Raw genomic sequence first — 13,626 nt, 5'->3', positions numbered from 1 at the left:
GCGTTTTGGGAGCGTTTTGGACGCGTTTTGGAAGCGTTTTGGGAGCGTTTCAGAAGCGTTTTGGGCGCGTTTCAGAAGCGTTTTGGGCGCGTTTCAGAAGCGTTCTGGACGCGTTTCAGAAGCGTTCTGGACGCGTTTCAGAAGCGTTTTGGACGCGTTTCAGAAGCGTTTTGGATGCGTTTCAGAAGCGTTTTGGACGCGTTTCAGAAGCGTTTTGGATGCGTTTTAGAAGCGTTTTGGACGCGTTTCAGAAGCGTTTTGGACGCGTTTCAGAAGCGTTTTGGACGCGTTTTGGGAACGTTTTGGACGCGTTTAAGACGCGTTTTGGGCGCGTTTTGGACGCATTTCAGACGCGTTTTGGGCACGTTTTGGACGCGTTTTGGACGCGTTTTGGACGCGTTTTGGGCGCGTTCTGGACGCGTTTCATACGCGTTTCAGACACGTTTTGGGCACGTTTTGGACGCGTTTCAGAAGCGTTTTGGACGCGTTTTGGGAGCGTTTTGGGCGCGTTTTGGACGCGTTTTGAACGCGTTTTGGAAGCGTTTTGGACGCGTTTTGGGCACGTTTTGGTCGCGTTTCATACGCGTTTTGGGCGCGTTTCAGAAGCGTTTTATGTGCGTTTCAGAAGCGTTTTGGATGCGTTTCAGAAGCGTTTTGGACGCGTTTCAGAAGTGTTTTGGACGCGTTTTGGACGCGTTTTGGACGCGTTTCAGAAGCGTTTTGGATGCGTTTCAGAAGCGTTTTGGACGCGTTTCAGAAGCGTTTTGGACGCGTTTTGGATGCGTTTTGGACGCGTTTAAGACGCGTTTTGGATGCGTTTAGGGCACGTTTTTGCACGTTTTGGACGCGTTTTGTACGCGTTTCAGAACGTTTTGGATGCGTTTCAGAAGCGTTTTGGACGCGTTTCAGAAGCGTTTTGTATGCGTTTCAGAAGCGTTTTGGACGCGTTTCAGAAGCGTTTTGGACGCGTTTTGGGAGCGTTTTGGACGCGTTTCAGACGCGTTTTGGGCGCGTTTTGGACGCGTTTTGGGCGCGTTTTGGATGCGTTTTGGACGCGTTTTGGAAGCGTTTTGGAAGCGTTTTGGACGCGTTTTGGACGCGTTTTGGGCACGTTTTGGACGCGTTTCATACGCGTTTTGGGCACGTTTTGGACGCGTTTTGTACGCGTTTCAGAACTGTTTAGGAAGCGTTTTGGACGCGTTTCAGACGCGTTTTGGGCGCGTTTTGGACGCGTTTCAGAAGCGTTTTGGACGCGTTTCAGAAGCGTTTTGGATGCGTTTCAGAAGCGTTTTGGACGCGTTTCAGAAGCGTTTTGGACGCGTTTCAGAAGCGTTTTGGACGCGTTTCAGAAGCGTTTTGGAAGCGTTTCAGAAGCGTTTTGGACGCGTTTTGGGAGCGTTTTGGACGCGTTTTGGACGCGTTTTGGGAGCGTTTCAGAAGCGTTTTGGGCGCGTTTCAGAAGCGTTTTGGGCGCGTTTCAGAAGCGTTTTGGATGCGTTTCAGAAGCGTTTTGGACGCGTTTCAGAAGCGTTTTGGATGCGTTTCAGAAGCGTTTTGGACGCGTTTCAGAAGCGTTTTGGACGCGTTTCAGAAGCGTTTTGGACGAGTTTCAGAAGCGTTTTGGATGCGTTTCAGAAGCTTTTTGTATGCGTTTCATAAGCGTTTTGGACGCGTTTCAGACGCGTTTTGGGAGCGTTTTGGGCGCGTTTTGGACGCGTTTTGGGCGCGTTTTGGAAGCGCTTTGGAAGCGTTTTGGGTTTGTTTTGGGCGCGTTTTGAACGCGTTTTGGACGCGTTTTGAACGCGTTTTGGACGCGTTTTGGAAGCGTTTTGGACGCGTTTCGGGTTAAAAATATTTGACCTTTTAATTTCTAAATCTGAACAATCGTTTAACTAACGATTGAAAAACCAGGGCTTAATCAAAAAACAAAAAAATATTGCTGTTTTAGCAGTTAAAGAAAGTTATCCAATAGACGATGTAGTGCCCACATTTTCCATCACTATCCCTTTGATCAAAATCGGGCTTTAATTCTCCGGCTCATTCCACTAAAATATTTTTTTTTAACTATTAAATACATAATTTAAACAAAAATGTCGGGAAAGGTTTTTTTTTTGTAAATGATACCTTTATAAAAACGAAACCCAATCTTATATGTAATAAATGTATAAAACATTTATATCTATAGACAAAATCATTCGTCTTGTGTTACCTTAATTTTCATAAACGCTAACGTTGACTTTTATGATCCAAAATTGACTTATAATTGAATCTTGTTGCCATCATCTATTGATTCATATGTGAAAGATCCATCATCTAATACAACATTTATGACTCCATTTCCCTCTCTGGCCTCCATAATTTTGGTATTTTTTTTTGTTAGACGTTATCTACATATTTTCTTATTTCTTCCTAAGTGATAATGCATTTGAAAATTAATAGGGGAAATCGGGTAAACCTGAATGAGATACAAGAAATTTTAGATTTAAGTGAATCTTATATGTTTTAACACTTCTTTTTCTCACGAAAACATTTTTCGCGAAAAATCTGATGCGAGCTCATGGTTCTTAGGATCTAATAGATCTTTAGAAAACTAAGATATGGCCTCTTTTGTTTAAATAAAGCAAGCAGACTAGAGACTACCCTCTGATAATTGAGAGCCTTTACTAAGTTGGTCCATGCTTTTCCGCTTGTTTTGAAAGCTCTGACCTAAATGTATTCTAACAAAAATAACGGATTTCGACATGCAAATGTTAAGCGAAAGTGGATCCTATTGTGAATTTGTTCAATATTTGGTAAAAATTTCACACTTCATTCCTGATAAATTACCTTTCCTGTTTTCATAAGGAAGGCATAAAGTTTTAGTTACCGTTTGGAAATTGGAAGCATAGACCTCTATTTTGTTTCGGTTGTCACATTTAGTGTAAGGGTAAACTTTCTTGGAACACGGAGTAAACAGGCCACATAGAATTAAGCGGATCGTACCTTAATTTAAGCGGATTTCTGCATGGTTTTTTGCTAAGATGCAGAGGCGTACGTTGAGTTGCCGGGCCCCCGGAGCAAGAGCAAGATGTGACAAGTCACATTAATTTCTTGAATGCGCAAATTAAAAAAAAAAATTTAAGATGAACATTCACATTAATATAAGATAAAGTTCACATTAAATTTAACTCAGTTTAAGTGGAATCACCTTATTTTAAGCGGATATCACCTTTTTTTAAGGTGGTGAAATTTAATGTGCGCATCATCTAACTTTAAAATAACACTTTTTTCTCCGTGTATTTTGGGGCTGGGAATCTAGTACTTCTCAAGAGCAAAATGAGTGACGCAAAGTGGTTTTCTCATTTGAAAAAGTTCAATTTTGTTGGCCCCGATGACTTCAATTATGAATACATCAAAATTGAACTTTTTCAAATGAGAAAAACCACTTTGCGTAACTCATTTTTCCAGCCCATATGGAGTCTAGAAAATTCTAAACGAATACCTTTCTGTTGCTTGTTTAAAGGTTTTTTCTTTTTGACTTTTAATGGGTTAAAATGATCTGTGCTGTTTATTACTCTGCGGAGTGTTGAAACACTTGCAGTAACACCAGCTTTTTGATTGATTTTTGCCCCAGAGTCAAATGAATTGGAGGCAGATCTCAGTACTTGTTCTTTTAACAAATTAATTTTAGCTCTGCCGACAGTATTCAAAGCTTTTAATCTACTACTTTATTTTTAATTTTGATTAAATGACCAAATCTCACTAAGAACATTTCAACCTTTGATTTGGTATGCCAATCACCTCAAAACTCTCATAAACAACGAAGATATTGGACTTGAAGAACCGTGTGTCTATTCAGTTGACGCAAAAAAAACTGCATTTTTCCATATGGGACGCTTTGTAAGAGAACACGAAAAAAAAATACCGGTACTTTGTGAATTATTCTTTCCGAATTCCAATTTATTTTCTCAACATCACAAGCTAACGGTAACCATCATCAAATGATACAAGCTCAATCTTAGGAAAAAATACACAAAATACCTTTGAAAATTTGTGTGCTTATTCTGTTGAAGCGGAGTGTACTAGATCATCTACTCATGAGAAGATTACCACCCACAAAGGAAGGGGTCTATTGTCATAAGTCCCGTTCTTTGGTGGTAGTAAACTACTAATGAGTAGATGATGTTCTTGTACATTTACAACTTGAACTACTCAACTTTTCATACTCTTTTGCCGCGTTCATGGAAACTGCAATGACCTTGTTGAAAACCGCTAGTAAAGTACCTTAAAAAGCAAAAGGACAGTTCTTCAACTAAAATCGTGAAAGCTCAAAATTTTTTTCCTTCACATTTCTAACCGAAAAATCACATAAAAATTTTTTGAAATCTCAAATGAAATAAATGGGTTCCATATCACATCTTAATGGTTCTTAGGAATATTTACATGATGTGAATAACTTTTAATGTACTAGTTTAACCAACAAAATTGGGTTAGATTAGCCAAGTTACTTTGGAGGTCTTAAACACTCATAAATAGATGAAAGCTTGCTTAAATGTAGTATGGCTACGGTGACCATATTTCTGGAAGCGAAACCCCGGATAGATAAAAAAAAATGGGAGCGTATCGGAATCCCGCTTTTTAAAATCCCGTTTTTAGAAAATCCCCAAAAAAAAGTTTCAATATCCCGTTTACTAAAATACCGCTTTTTTAAATCCCGTTTTCTAAAATCCCGCATTTTAAAATCCCGTCAAATCCCGAAAATCCCGATTTTTTTACAAAATACATGCTTAATTCACAAATAAAAAAATCATGACAAATAGACAAAAAATTAGTAAAACTGATTTGTTGCGTTGTAAAGCCCACACAATATGTACCTACAACACATTATGAAAACGGTATTTCTTTTATAAAAAAATAAAATGATTAAAGCCTTAAATTGAGTTCACAAATAAAAGAAATTTCATTTAATTAAATATCAAAATTGTTGAAATGCATCTAAATATAAGTTGAAATATATTTAAATGAAATTTCTTTTGATTATGTCTCAAAGTGTGTACTTAATTTAAGGTGTTGTGATCATTTTATGTCATTATTAATCTATGGGATTATCACGATTTGATTGTTCTTCTGAAACTTTAAAGTAAATATTAGTTTGTTAATTGATTTCTTTTTAGTATCACATTCCTTACTTTTTCTTATTTTTTTGTATATATCCCTAGTTTACCGCACGCAAAATAATGCAATAACCAAACTTGGGGGTTCGCGCGAACCCCAAAGCTTTTATGCACCTCTAATTGTTCATTATCAACAATTTGATGCATTGTCTCTTTCTTTTATTGATTAAAGTGACAGTTGCGGTGTCTTTTTATGATAACACGTATATATAACAGGTATATTTTTGCCAAAATATACCTAATAAAAATTTTTGAAAATAGTCCATTTAAAGTTTTGGGGTTCGCATGAACCCCAAATTTGGTTTGTGACTTTTTTTCAAAAAAAAAATTCCAGAAAATTATATAAAACCGCTTTTATGGAAAAAAGACAAAAAACGTAAACAAAAATGAATTCCGTTCACTGAGTTTTCATCCCAGGTCGAAAAAACGGTTTAGAAAAAAGTTAAACATGCGTTGGGGTTCGCACGAACCCCAAGTTTGGCTTGTGACTTTTTTTTCAGAAAAAAATTCCAGAAAATTATATAAAACCGCTTTTATGGAAAAAAGACAAAAAACGTAAACAAAAATGAATTTCGTTCACTGAGTTTTCATCCCAAGTCGAAAAAACGATTTAGAAAAAAGTTATAACCATTTAAACATGCGTTGGGGTTCGCACGAACCCCAGTTTGTAAACTAGGGATATTATATTTTTTGTTAAAGGTTTTAATTAATGACGGATGGTCATCGTAAGTATGGCCAATTACATATTCCCATTTACTTGGGCAAAAGAGTATGACTTAAGTGCACAATGTCCATACTTTGAAAATCTCCCACTCTTTATTATAATAAATTTACCGAAGACTAAGAAAAACCTCTGTCTCCCCTACATGCAATGAACAAAAATAATCCTATATCTCTATTAGTGTCCAGTTTTAAAATTCCTTTTTCTGACCAAATAAAAAAAGCGAGAAAAAAAATTAAAAATATTTTATGTTTTTATTGCCCCCCAGCATGGGTTACAAAAAACAAAAAAAAAAAAACGAATCAACAATTCTTTGAAGAACCAAAGTGCATGATCGCAACCTGCAGCTATAGTGGCAACAGCCAGCATCTGAGCCAGTTTTTATTTTGTGATACTTTGGGCTCCCGCACTCTTTGCCTCAATGAAGCCTCACCTCAGAGGCATCTTTTTTTTATGATACCATCATAAATGACTGTCCTCTGATCCGAAGAAGTCGTCATCAACGTTTGGCAGATTTTGTTGGTTGTATCTTCTCTGCTATATCCTCTCACTCAACCACCTTCGTTAATTTTTTTCTTTATGTAGTCTTTATGGAGTTGTATTGCATGGTTGTATCCCCTTCGAGCCAAGAAAACAAAAAAAAAATATAAAATAAAGAAAGAAAATTATATCTTTTGACAGAGTGGCAAGATGACCGACAATGCCTGTACGAAACGTCGACGATAACATGGCTGATCGACTCGCCGAAAGATGCGGCAAAAGAACCAATTAGAGGTATTGGAAGCCGTTCGACCATTTTTGTTTTCTTCTCTTATTCAAGTCGAAAGATTCTTATGCAAGATACTGTCTACCTATTTCTATATAAATGCATGTTGTGGATTAGTTCGCCGAATGTATTGTACGTCCGGTCGGCTTTTTGAGATCTCAACCAATGCGAATGCAGGGGCTTGGATGGAATTTTATACCTACAAAAAAAAAATCTCCAATTGGCCATTGGTTTTTTGTTGGTTTCATTTTTATAGCCTGCTGGCCATCCTTTATTCCATAAATGCAATAAAACATTCCATGGAGTTCGTGCAAGCTGTAGGTCTTTCTGTTAAGAAAGATATATGACTATGAAAAGTCGCCTATTGTACCTAGTTATTTTAAGTGTAGAAAAACTAGCTGCCGCACGAAATGTTAGAATTTAGAACGAAAAGGTGGACATAGAAGAAAAATACTTTTTCTGTATAAATTGAGGATAAAAGAGGGTGAAATACAATTCTTAATTATGAAAATGTGCTCCTTGGGGGTTTAAATTTGAGGGTGTAGTCGGTAGGGTAGGGTAAAATTAAGAAAAGTTGACATGCAAACACAACAAAATGGCAGATATTAGCTAGCCTTGATCCCGTGAGACTTTCAGTCATTACAAAACATACTGAGAATTAATAAATTGACCATTTTTCATCCAGTAAAAATAGTTTGGGAGAAATGCTTTGGTACAATTTGAAACTATGTGAGAATCATACAAAAAGACCTTTAAAATATTTTGCTTTATTTTGCATAATTCTTACTAGCTATAGTTGTATGCTTTAAAATAGCATTCATTTGACCTTTTACTTATTTGCGCTTTAAGGCCCGGTGCGCAAATGCATTTTTTTTACGAAATTTGATTCCATAAAAGCAAGGCTGCGTCAATATGTCGCTGATGCGGCTGTTTTTTTCCCGCAGCACTACAGCAATCAATCGACGCAACGTCATGACGTTGACGGTGACGCGTCACTACACGAGTGACAAAATAACGCAGCTTTGTGTATGATTCCACTGGTCTGCAAGAAAATCCTCCTTTAAATAAAACTATACTTTTCTAAAGGATTTTTGTATGCTGATTCCGAATCCGAAGTCAGAATTGATCTAGCACGTCACGTTTGTTAGATATTGATGTTTGAAAATCTCAAAAACCCATTTTTTTGCAGTTTTCGAAGAAATACTTTGGCATAATGTAATATTTTTCAATTAAAACTTTTACCGTTTATAAAAGAACTTATTTTTTCCTTTCAAATTCAGTTTCAATCTTCTCAATATCTCTTTTCTTCTCCGAGATATCTTAATTTAAGTAAGTTTAGTAGGTTTGGCATATCTTATCATAAAAAAATTGATCTCTAAAAATTAATAAATCTTTCTCCCTAGAACAAAAATATACTTTTCTAATGGACTTTAGTGTGCTGATTTTGAATCCGAACTCAAAAAATTTCGGTCAGCTCTGGTTTGTGAAATATAGTAGTTTTTATTGAGATTTTCTAAGAAAAAACTTGATTTTGTGATACTTTAATGCGAATATCTTAAAATAATCACGTGATAGAATTTTTTTGACTTCGGATTCTAATTCACATCAAAAACTATAAGAAAAGTATACTTTTGTTTCTAGGAGAAACAAATCTGAAGCTTTACAAGGCAGTTTATCGAATGGTTTATTACAAATAAGATATTTCTAAATAGATAAATAGTATATAAAATTACAAAATACGTAAAAATTTTGTTTAATGTATTTTATTATGGTTTTCTTTACATATTTGATGGGCGTCGATATTTTACATTTTCCTTAATTAAGGTGTTTTTTTTCATGTTGGATTAACTAAAAAGTAAAGGATTTCGATATTTCTGCTTTTTTTATAAATCAATATTTTAAAATATGAGTAAACATTAATGTAAAAGGACATATTTGATGTCAATCGATAGGCCATATTACGAGGAATAAGTCCTCCAAATTTGAGCTCAATGCTACAAATAGTTTTAATTTTGCACGAGTTCAAATAAATCTAAAAGGTTGATTTTTTAGAAACTACTCACATTTTTCAAAAATCATTTCTACAAAAATGGTACCTGATAGAATTTTTCTGAAACCAGATTTAGATTGAGGAAAGTCTAATCTTTCATAATATCAAAAAATTATTTGAAGGAGAAAAAAAAAGTTCAATTTTGCAGACCAGTGTTCTTATGGAATCAAATAGCGTCAAAAAACGCATGTGTGCACCGGGCATAAGATCTATTTTGAATCAACAAGCTTCTCCACCCAGCTGTATGTGGTCCCCTTCCACTTAGACGAAGTCTTCCTCTACTGCGTCATCTCCCTGGGTTGGAGTTAAAAACTTAGCCATCTCAGTCGCTGCATCTTTACCCGTTTGAGTGGCTAAGTGTCCTTGGTACAACCCGTACAGTTCGTTGTTGTATCTTCTTCACCAATCACCATCAATGCAGATGGGACCAGAATTCGCCCAAAGAAATCCAAAGAGTTTTTATCCGCCTTCGTTAAAGTCCATACCTCTGCATCATATAGCAGGACTGGGATGATAAGACGATAAGATATGGAATTGCGCCGCACCACCGCTGCACCACGTCCGCAGCACTTTTTTACCGCCACCCCTACACCTACCTATGAGAAATTTCTATTGCGCCGCACCACCGCTGCACCACGTCCGCATCATGATCAAAAAATTTTAAACCGCCACACCACCGCTGCTTATGTATCATGGTGCGGCGAATTTTTCATACAAAATGAAGTGGTGGAGCGGCGCAATAGAATTTTTTTTGTGTCCTTCCGATTATTTCAATATCGCCAACTTGTGCAAACAGCGCAGTAGGACGGACTTTTGAAATATGAGGTTAGAGTTTTAAAGTTAGAGCGTCCGTGGAGTGTCGGATGTGGCAATTTAGTTGCGTGACTTATAGCGACTTTAAAGAAGGTCTTTGTTATTTGTCCTGTCTTACGCCCTTGTTCTTTTTAAAATCTTAACGTATCAATTCAAAATCTTATAAGTTTCTTATAATCAAATAGCCTATACCGTCGGTCTCATGAGAAAACCTCGTAACTCCACTTTTTTTCAAAAATGACTTTTGAATGCCATTCTGTAGAAAATATGTCAGCGGAGCAACCCAGAAAATTTGGGGTCATTCCGAAAACTCTAAATAGACTTAAGATCAAATTTTGCACCGCGCGTTTCTTCCCAACTACTCTGTTGTTTGTTTATTCTTTCGTCTCTCCTGTAAAATTTTGATTTTTGGAGTTACGAGGTTTGCTCATGAGACCGACGATAAACTACATAAAGCTACTCTATTATTTTGAGAAAACAAAAATATTTTGTTTACCAATCTTTGTGCGTAGGTAAATAAATATACTATTGGTAAGTGTTAACTCCTTAACAAATATATCAAATAATAGGTGACAAAAGCAATATGTTAACTGGGCCAAAAAGCAGAACATTGGACAAGGTTTTAATGTGCGTGTTTTTATTTACAAATCAATTATCATGTTCTTTAACCCACGGATATGTTTTCTACCGTGGTGGTTTGACCATCTATAATGGTATACTCATTGTACCGTTTCGATAGGTTAAATATAAATTTGATTTCAAAAGTAAAACCACATAGCATATCTACGCATATAAAAAACTTACACCCAAAACAAAAAAAAACAGAAGGGCTTAATTAGTGAACTGACGAAAATCTGTTAATTAATCAATTATTTAATCTTTACATTTTGAATTGAGGTGACAGATCGTGGGACATTGACTTATTAGCACATTAGCGGTTAACTTAAGACAAAAAACCACAACAGAAACACTTTCGAGATCAAAAAGTGAATGGAATTCTTGTCTTGTTTTTGAATTCATTGGTTGTTCTGTACCCAAACTAAGCTGTGCGGAACTTTAAAATAATTTAATTAGTTGAAGAGTCCTAATGGAGACACTTCGGGAATAGGTATCTTGAATTTGGGGGAAAATGGGTAAAACAAATATTGTAGGTGGTTTATGTGACTCAATATTTTCAAGAATCATGATCTTTGTTGCGGCATGACGACGATACAATAATGGTGACAAATACGAGCATACCTACAGTATTCATATCGTGTCGGTGACGCGTTAAAGTACCTATGAAACTCCAAATTTTTCGAAAAAAAAAAAAAAAATTTGATACATTTCAGATATACCTAAGTTCCTAAGTGAATACTAGTAGAGTAATTAAAGCAAATTATTAGGGAACCCGGCCGAACAGCTCTGATTTTGAAGATTCTTTTTTCAAACGTAGGTAATTAAAAATACTTTAAAGTCTATAGATTAAAAATTGCCGGTGTTGCCGTATTGTTTTTTAAAATTAAAATTAAATTTTTTTTGAACAAAACCATTTTTTTTGCTTAAATTTCATAAAACAAATGATAGCAAAAGATTCTCTAGGTAATTTAAGGAAAATATATAAAAGGCAGTAAGGGACAATCTTCCATCGTTTAAGCGATAAATGCAATTTTGTAACATTCTGACCTCAAACACAAAAAAAATATTTTGAAAACAACGGCAACACCTACAATATTTTAAAATACATTTTTAAAAAGCCAGAAGCTCATTCTTATCTCTTAAATTTAAATCCACTAAATTTAATCAAGACTTTTTGAAAAAATGGTCCTCAAACTCAGAATTAAAAAAAAAAATATTATTAGAAAAATTTAAAATGACTTTTTTCCAAACTTTTTCTAATAAAATATGAATTTAAAAAAAAAAATGTTTGGCCATAAATATTATCAGTTGAATTTCGAAGCAAAAAAGGTAAAATATATCACACTTTTGAAAAAAAATGAAAAATTACTTCAATTTCAATGGTTTTTTTTATTAAAACTGAATTTTTGCATTGAAATAATTAATTTTCTCAAAGACTGTGGTAAATAGGAACTTTAAATTTTTGCTATTTAACTTTCAACAGTAAGGGTTATTAAATGAATAAAAAATAATTTTATGTTTAGATGTTGAACTTTAAAAAAAAATAAGTTACATTTTTTTTCAAAACTTTTATTAAAAAAAGTTCTTCGAAAATGAAATACTTTTTATTTTTTTTTTTATAAACCGTAATACATATTGACATTTCCTTTTATAATTTGAAATCATAATAAATGCGGCCAAAAAAATTTGAAAATAAATGCATTTTATATTACGACCAAGTTTAAAAACGACATGTTAAAATTTTTTCAATAATTTTTTTTTTTCAAAATCTGAGTTCAATTACCATTCTTTCAAAAGCCGTTCATTCAATTAACTTAATTTTAATTTTACATATATGACTAAGCTTCTAGCTTTTAAAAAATGTATATTTGAATATTGTAAGTGTTGCCGTTGTGTTCAAATATTTTTTTTTGTGTTTGAAGTCAATTAATAAGAAAATTGCATCTATCGCTTGAACTATGGAAGATTGTCCCTCACTCCCATATATTTTTTTTCCTTGAATTTCCTAGACAATCTTTTGGCATCAATTAATTTATGAAATTTAAGAAAAAATTTTGAAAAAAATTTGTTTTTGTTCACAAAAAACTTTAATTAAATTTAAAAAATCAAAACGGCAACGCCGGCAATTTTTAATCTATAGACTTTAAAGTATTTTTAATTACCGACGTTTGAAAAAAAAGATCATCAAAGTCTAAGCTGTTCGGCCGGGTTCCCTAATATTGCCAATTTTTGAGCTTTAGTTACTCCACTATACTACAACTTCTCAAACCAGGAATTCTCACTTTATTCATAAATAAAATTATTCATGATTAAAAATGTCATGAAAACAACATGGTTTATATTGAAAATAGGAAGTTTATTTTTACTCTTTCTGCGCGCCTCACCGACACGTTGTTGTTGGTTTTTTTGTAATATCCTCTTTTGTAATCAGGGCCGGTTTTAAGGGGGGGGCAGCCTGGGCCGTCGCCCAGAGGCGCAAGCACTGAGGGGCGCCGCAGGCGCCCCGAACTTTTACAAAAGTTTTATAAATAACGAAGTCTACCCAATCGATGTTTTATTTATTTTTACTTTCACAAAGGCGCCCCAATTTTTTTCTATTTTACTTTTTCAACGGCGCTCGTATTGTTTGTTTTAAACTTTTTGAAGAATGAAGCCCCCCCAGTTTTGAGTTAACTTGTTTGGCTTCCGGAAGGACAATGGTGTCCAAAATCTTCGTTCATCTTTGAAGAACAAGGCGCCCCAATTTATTTTGAAAGACTAAAGCAATCTTAATATTCCTCCAACCAATTTAATTTTTGCAAAGGCGCCCCTATATATAAAACACTAAATCATAGCTGGTAATATCCAGGCTGTAATAATGAATAAAGAAACAGAAGGGAGACAGACAGAATCCCGAAATTAAAAGTGCAGGAAGCCCAAAATCCAGAATACCCTAAATTCCGAAAACCCAAAAACCCGAAACCCCAAAATCCCGAAAACACAGAATCCGAAAATCCCCAAAACCAAAATCCCGAAAACCCAAAATCCAGAAAGGCCAAAAATTGACAGCTTCTCCATTTCTCATAAAAAACTACGTTTGTGTGTGAGAATAAAAGAATAGATCTGTTCGTTGTTTCCTCCTCCAGGGCACTCAAGTCATGTCAATTAACTGTCAAAAAAATCAGAGTTTCTCGGGTTTTCACTTTACATCGAACGCCTTTAGTTTCATCAGCGAACATCGAACACAGAGGAAATAACTCTGGTTGAAAAAGGAGCTACAAAAAACGCTTGACAACGAATTCGGAGCGACCCAGAGTGCCCTAGAGCTCACAACGAACAAACCTAATACTTATAAAGGTATGTCGTTTTCGATTGGCCATCCGGAAGCGTCCGGAATCATTCAGAAGCCTGCTACAAGTTTTTTATTCTCCTACAGAAAAAATTATTTGATTTTTCACCAATACAGATATTAAGATTCAGAATTGGGTGGAAGTGATTCAAACTTTTTTATTGGATTTCAGAATGA

Source organism: Episyrphus balteatus, chromosome 1, assembly GCF_945859705.1.
Source record: "Episyrphus balteatus chromosome 1, idEpiBalt1.1, whole genome shotgun sequence".
In the NCBI taxonomy this organism is placed as follows: Eukaryota; Metazoa; Arthropoda; class Insecta; order Diptera; family Syrphidae; genus Episyrphus; species Episyrphus balteatus.
Note: the sequence above shows the minus strand (reverse complement) of the source record.